This window comes from Portunus trituberculatus, chromosome 19 (genome assembly GCF_017591435.1).
Source record: "Portunus trituberculatus isolate SZX2019 chromosome 19, ASM1759143v1, whole genome shotgun sequence".
NCBI lineage: Eukaryota > Metazoa > Arthropoda > Malacostraca > Decapoda > Portunidae > Portunus > Portunus trituberculatus.
Genome location: NC_059273.1, coordinates 846,570 through 855,000, shown reverse-complemented (window position 1 = coordinate 855,000; position 8,431 = coordinate 846,570). Strand labels below are relative to the sequence as shown.

Below are 8,431 nucleotides of genomic sequence, written 5' to 3'. Positions count from 1 at the left end.
TAATCACCTAATGGAAGTTTAAGAAATTCACCGAAAGAATTATTTGGTGTTCAGGATAAAGCCTTATAGATGCTGGCATAATTTCAGGTGTTTTATCTGCATATTCATGAGACATATTACTATCTAGTTAGTTAATAACAATATTTACATTTCATAAATTAGTAGATAATTAACAAAAATATTTAATATGCATTCAGTATACATTACATTAGCGCTATTACTACGTAGAGGGGTAGGAGGACTTCACCCCTCTCTCTCTCTCTCTCTCTCTCTCTCTCTCTCTCACACACACACACACACACACACACACACACACACACACACACACACACACACACACACACACACACACACAAGTAAGAATACATAGGAAAAACATGCAGGCATCGAAGCACATTCAAGGTGCTCTCCTTGGTAAAAATCATCGCTACCGAAAAATATGCGTCCAATTTATCAGCGCGCAAGAGGACCGTCTGACCCACTCCGTTCTCCCGCGTTCCTCATAAATCCGGAGACGATGGAGGTTTTCCACGCTGAGGACAGACCCAAACCCGCACCGAGCTCCTGATCATGCGTCTGTTTGGGTCTGCTGCTCCAAAAATCCGGCACGCATATATAACACATTGGGGAAGTCCCGAAGTGGCAGTATTACCCCTTATTTGTCTTGAATCTAGATCGTCTGGCGGTTCAGGTGCGTTGCTGCTAGGACAGAGGAAACGTACACTTTATAAACAAGAAAGATATCATCTCAATATTGACATTTTTAGTCTATATATATATATATATATATATATATATATATATATATATATATATATATATATATATATATATATATATATATATATATATATATATATATATATATATATATATATATATATATATATATATATGTGTGTGTGTGTGTGTGTGTGTGTGTGTGTGTGTGTGTGTGTGTGTGTGTGTGTGTGTGTGTGTGTAATTCATTTTTTCAAGTCGCACATTCGAAGCATTATTTACGTGTAGTTTGTAGTTTCTCCATCTTAAAAGTATGCGTATATATCCAGGAGATATTTTTTAGATTTTAACTGAATCAGATTTTTCAGTGGTTATATTTTTGTGGCGATATTCGTGGCTGATGAGATAGTGGAGCTTTCCTTTGATTACTGTCATACGGAGGAAATAAGAGGATTCCCTGTAATTTTATGAGGCTGAGGAGGCTTATATGGATCCGGCAAATAAATATGAACCGCAAAGGTAGCGCGGCATTTACAGATTTTACGATTAAAAGGCTAAAGTAATGTGTGTGTGTGTGTGTGTGTGTGTGTGTGTGTGTGTGTGTGTGTGTGTGTGTGTGTGTGTGTGTGTGTGTGTGTGTGTGTGTGTGTGTGTGTGTTAGTTAAGGATCCCTTTGCATAACGTACTTATTCACTCAGTTTTATTGTTACTCGACGTTTATCGAAATAATGGCGGTGTCTCAGGGCGGCGCTTGTGGGATTACAATCTATGTAAAAGCAGCATATTTATCGTATAAGACAAACATTAGATCACTTACAAGATACAAGTAATTTAAGAGCAAATATTGACGCTTCAGTAAATGATACGCGACTTTTACAATATATTTATTTTGTGGAAAGAGAACAGTTTGTATTCTCCTTTAGCCTTCTTTGGATGGAGCACAATGACACTAAAAATAAACGACAGGGAGGTGAATATTCTCGGAGCAAAGTGATAACTATTTATTGACACTCCGATAAAAAAAAAGAAGAATGTGGACGAGGGAATTGTAGAAGTATGACGAATATAACAATACACACGCTGACACATAAATAAAGTGACGCAAATTATAAATATGAACAAAGACAGAGGAGTTGAATATGGAGGACAAGCATGGTTGGGAGGAAAAATGAAACAGGCACATATCCAGCCATAATTCCTCACTGACATCACCCAGGTAATTCTTTTCCAACAACTTCATTTATAGGAAACATCTTCTTTCCAGGCACAACGGATACGTTCTGCTTTGTGACTACCCTAACCCTTCGTTCGATAATCAACTCTTGAATTCCCTGGAGACGAGGGTTCAACAGTAAGCGAAGAGAGGTAAGGTCGCCACCTGAGTCCTTTCCAGCTCACGAGCAATATCAGGCACTTGAGAAGGAAGCATAGTCTAGTTTGCATATCTAGTTTGCTTAATCGTTTTATGGCACTCAACATCGATTTCCAAGACCTCCAACGGCGAGACGTAGGACGCCTTTTTGTTTGCTTTTAGATATTGGCCAGATCAAGGTGCACCCACGGAAAGAACTATCGAATAGCCTCCACGGTGTCCTATGCTTCGGAAATATACCTGCTTCCTTCGAGGGAAGGCGAGAGGGATTAATGTCGTGCTGCTGCACAGTACATGCGTTTCAACATCCTATCGAGGTTTCCTAGATGATATCGCTCAATTAACTTATTTTGCAAGTATGACAGCGGTAAAGTAAAATACTCACTGATACTGATGATGATGATGATGATGATGACGATGATGATGATAATGATTAGAGTGATGTATGTTTGTGTCCCCACGGGCGCATGTATTGATTTGCATATATATATATATATATATATATATATATATATATATATATATATATATATATATATATATATATATATATATATATATATATATATATATATATATATAATGATAAGTTCACAGCACCCTCTCTCTGAATCAGTGCCATTAGACCTCACTGGGAGTAATCATAGTTTCGTCAGGTGTCTACTGCCTCCTTTTTGCAATATATATATATATATATATATATATATATATATATATATATATATATATATATATATATATATATATATATCAACAGAGGTTTTTCAATATGATATACACATTTTCATATGAATATGAATTGTTAACGACGTATATAATGTCAGACTAAACAGACAATGTATGACGAATAAAAGGAAGGTTCCTGTGAGAAATCATAATATAAAATCTACATATTTCACATGTGAGCGGCAAAAAGTAAGTCACTTTAAAGAAACTACTGGGGAAAAATGTAAAAAGGAAGATAAAATAAACATGAACTGAAAATGTAACAAATATTTGCGATCTATGAAAGCTGAGAAAAACGCAACAGTAACCTCTGAAATATACTTGAATATGAACTGTAAAAAAAAAAAAAAAATGGTGAGGAAGACGCTAAGGACGACAAGACGGATGAGACAGATGGGGACACAGACAAGGGAGAGGTGGACACCTGTGATGGCACGGCGAAATATATGTCATGTCGAGAGGCGCCCATTGATAACTCTGTTTCTTGAATCTTGGGAACGAATGCCTCAGAGAGAGTAATCTTGAGACCCTATCCCGCGGCGCTCGGTCCTGAACTCTTAGGGCGTCACCACACCCGCCAAGTTGCTTACCGTCTCCTGAGATATGTCACTTAAGATTCATGGCCGAGGTAGAGCATGAATAAACGCCATAATGTGTTTCATCTTCAAACGCATGTGTGTGTGTGTGTGTGTGTGTGTGTGTGTGTGTTTCATTTTTTGGTACTGTTTGGAACCACATACGGAAATATTACAAACCAACCAGCAGCAATATTCTTTCATCTCTTTTTTTCGACGCGTATAAAGCCATTTTCAGCTCTTTTCTTAGAAAAGTGCATGTTAATAAAGCATACTATTTTGAAATTGTAAGAGAATATTATATTCTTAAACACAAATTTTGCTCAATCCAAAGAGTTCTGTCCTAGTCTTTCTTCAAGACACAAGATTTCTTTTTCCATCATTCGGTCTCGGCAACATCGTCCTTGGCTTCTCCCTCGACACCTTGGCTTCATTTATAGAGATAATGAGCGCAGATCCGCCGATGAATGTGGCGCACGCACGATGATGAATGTTCTTCCCACCTGCGACCAGAGCCTATTGTGTTAGTGAGATATCCTGAGTGAGGAGGAGGAGGAGGAGGAGGAGGAGGAGGAGGAGGAGGAGGAGGAGGAGGAGGAGGAGGAGGAGGAGGAGGAGGAGGAGGAGGAGGAGGAGGAGGAGAATGGAGAGAAGAGAGAGGGAACTATAACTAAAGTACTTATCTTTAAAAAGCAAAACACCTGATGAAAATTGATGCAAGAATACTTCGTCCCTGAAAACTCAAAGAGAAGATTACAAGAAGGGGAAAATATTTTGCAAGAGGGAAGGACAAGAGAAACGAGTTGATGGAAGGATGAATTTCAATTCAGGACTGGATTAAACAGAAACAGTGAATACACATAAAAGAAAGAAAAGAAAAAAAAACTAGGGTACGGATGGATATCAAAAGAACGATATAATTCAAATCCCCGAGGAAGAGAAAAAAACAACATCAAAATACACAAAGAAAAAAGATAAATACGTGGAAAAATATATATTGAAAACAAATGTTTACGAGACTAGACACGGTGGTGTGTGATACTTGAGATATAAGTCCTTTCTTCGACATAAGGGATAGAAACAGGGCCACTGTAGTGGGCATGAAAAAGGACTAAAGGTGCACAGGGGATATCAAGAAACTCTGGGAAATGAGCGGAAAGTACCAGGGAGTGGCTGGCAGCAGAGTCATTAGGGACCACCACGGTACCTGGAACACTCACAAAAACCCAGTGAAGCACCCGGAGGCCACTGAAGGACGGAACGTCTCCTGCACCTTCATTATGTATTCTTCGCATCTCAACAACACAAATCTAATTTTCATGAGGTAAACACGCTTATGAAACATTATTCCCAGAGCCAGACCTCGTCCTCTATGGGAGAATTAAGTAAATATGATATAGACTGAATGTGTATCCTTCACGTTCTTGTCTATCTTAGCCACCCATCCATCTAATGACTATCTTTATCAATCCATATATTCATCCACCCATCCACTCAACCACTTATCATCCATCAACTCGTCCATTCATTCATCCAACCAATTATCCACACAATCACACAGCCTCTCATCTACCTACCCACCCACTTATCCCTTCATCCATCCATACATCTATTCAACTATCCACTTACTCACCCTACAACAAACAACATTGCACGAGGATACAATGTTGCACTGGAATACAAAACAAGAAAGTTTCTCCCACTCATACGAATATGTGAATCCTCTAATTTTCTCTCATTCAGGATGTAAAATTAGAAAATTATGAAAAGCTAGACTTGTCTCAAATTAAAGGCGTTTGCAGTAGTGGGGCGGCTGGGAGCAAACGTAAGTAAACGGAGGCAAGTTTTAGCAACAACATCTAAACACCTCTCCAAAGCGTTTGCTTTGCGTATGACCCCGTTTGACAAGCACTTTTCAGCCAATCAGCGTGCAACAACCCCATCAACCCATGCAAATAAAATCACAAAGGAGTTACATTTCCAATAAGACTGAATAATAAGAGGTGCTTTAGGCCATGGAAGTGGTTACTATGGGTTAAAATTTAAGTTTACATATTATATGGCATACTGAAGAGAACCAGAATCAAACATACGGCGTGAAATAATGAACTGGTGGTAGATAGTGACATGTCGCATCTATCCGTCCTTGCTGTTGGTGTTGTCTGATTTCATGCTTGTAATCGTGACTTCGACACCATAATGGATTTATTTTTCTATTATTAAGTGAATAAAATTATAAGACTGCTGCAAATCCTTATAGCATAGAGAAATAAATGATGGTAAAATACATTATCTGCTAAAAATTGCGGCAAATAAAGGCATCAGAAAGCCGCAGCCATATATTTCCAATGGAGCACCTTCAAAATCAGCCCGCGCAGATCAAAGCACTTTACACCATCCAAGGACTGAAGATCCGCTGTTGCTGAGGAACATCGGGTTCCTCGCCTTCGGCATATAGAAAGAATGAAGCACTGTGGCCTATAATACTCCTCATCAAGGAATAAATCTTCAAACTCCTCCATCTTGTTGCTCAGTCCTGTGACTGATGTGTCCGATAACTTCTCCCAGTGATTGAGATCATTGTCGTCTGGCAGCACTGACGGTGTCCTATTCACTGCGGACACTGTAGCGTTTGCCCTGCTCGTTACGCTACTGATGAAAAAGCTAAAGTCACACACTTACTTCACAAAACTTTAGTATATAAAATAAAATGTTGCTCGTCATATCCTCAAGCAAACGAAGCATTTATTTCACGAGAAATATATATATATATATATATATATATATATATATATATATATATATATATATATATATATATATATATATATATATATATATATATATATATATATATATATATATATATATATATATATATATATATACACACACACACACACACACACACACACACACACACACATATATATATATATATATATATATATATATATATATATATATATATATATATATATATATATATATATATATATATATATATATATATATATATATATATATATATATATATATATATATATATATATATATATATATATATATATATATATATATATATATATATATATATATATATATACACACACACATATATATATATATATATATATATATATATATATATATATATATATATATATATATATATATATATATATATATATATATGGCCGAACTAATAAGTATTATTGACTGCAGAACAACAGGATCAGCGGTAAAATAGTTGGTATATATATCTGAAAATTAGTTAAACTGGAACAAAAGTAATATAAGGAAAAATACTGAAATATGGTTGAAAACGGAACGCCACCAAAGCAGTCAACCAACTTTCCTCCCAGCGACATATTAACACCGCGGCGTGTGTCACTCAGCAGAGCCACAGGAATGAGTCCAGACCAACTACGGTACTTCATTTATGTGTTTTACCACTGCATAACAATTCGCTGACACTGCGGCACGGTTTTTTAAAGTTATATATATACAATAAAGAATTTTGAATTACCCCTAAAAATGCTTTGTTAAATATTTCGATTTTCAAATCATAAACATTTAGAAAATACTGAGAGAGAGAGAGAGAGAGAGAGAGAGAGAGAGAGAGAGAGAGAGAGAGAGAGAGAGAGAGAGAGTGTGTGTGTGTGTGTGTGTGTGTGTAATTCACCACGGTCGCCTTCTGGTCACCCAGCCAGTCTTTCCCATTACGGAGCGAGCTCAGAGCTCATAGACCGATCTTCGGGTAGGACTGAGACCACAACACACTCCACACACCGGGAAATCGAGGCCACAACCCCTCGAGTTACATCCTGTACCTATTTACTCCTAGGTGAACATGGGCCACACATTAAGAGGCTTGCCCATTTGCCTCGCCGCTTCCCGGGACTCGAACCCGGCCCTCTCGATTGTGAGTCGAGCGTGCTAACCACTACACTACGCGGTGTGTGTAAACAACAATGCTAATACTCAAATTCTAGCAGACTTTGACACGCGTCCGCGTGTTTTGTTAAACAGACCTACGGAGTAAAAGAGAAATATTTATGATGTACGTTTGAAGATCAATTTTTTGCATCAACTCCTCCATAGCATTCTTGATTTTTTTTTTCTAGTTGGCTTCCTATTTTATTTCTGATGAAAATTCTAGTTAAAGGAGTATCAAATAAATACCTCATGTAAAGGTATACTGTGATGAATGACCGTAAGAACTTTGCAAAAGTGAATTTACAATGAAATGATACCACCCATTACGTAATATTTTTGTAATGAAGTTAAGCAACAACGGTTACGTTCATTTGACCTTGAACAAAGCACCATATGAAGTGCACTTAAGCACTTATATCGCCCTATTAAACTTTTATGATATTATTTCCTCACATCTGTAATTTTTTTTTATTTAAAGCTACAAATCTGGAACCACACGTGCTAAGGTACACAAACACACACACACACACACACGCGCTCACACATACACACACACACACACACACACACACACACACACACACACACACACACACACACACACACACACACACACACACACACACATCTACAAGGGCATTCAATGTCGTCGTCAGTCTCACAAGCCACATTCTATATTCTGTCCCCAGACACTCCCACGCCCCCTGTGATGCTGTCCCCAACAGTTCCTCTCACAAAGCCAGGTTCTCCCTCCAGCCTCCCTTTGACACCTTCACGCCGCGGGGGTCGGAAGCTCACAGTGGTAGCCTCTCACACCACTACAGATACTGATGGACGCAGGAATGAGGGATGGACGGATGCCAGAGATAGAGTCAGGACAAGGGGAGTAGAGTGACTGGTGGGAAAGGAATGTCAAGAAAAGGTGAAGTTTTGTACAGTTAGGTTATGAAAAGGAATAAAACAAAGAACGACATATAAAAGAGAGAAAAGGATGAGGCTGTGTACACAATACAAATGAACGAAATACTAGTTACAAAAAGTGGATTTTGTTGAACAGAAATGAGAAAGACATTTAATAATTCACACCATTGATTCATGT

At 37.7% G+C, this 8,431-nt stretch overlaps 1 protein-coding gene across 1 annotated transcript in view; it reads right to left on the bottom strand.

Annotated features, from left to right (window-relative positions):
* LOC123506073 (nephrin-like) overlaps positions 1 to 8,431 on the bottom strand; it is a 222,053-nt gene that overhangs the window by 80,892 nt on the left and 132,730 nt on the right.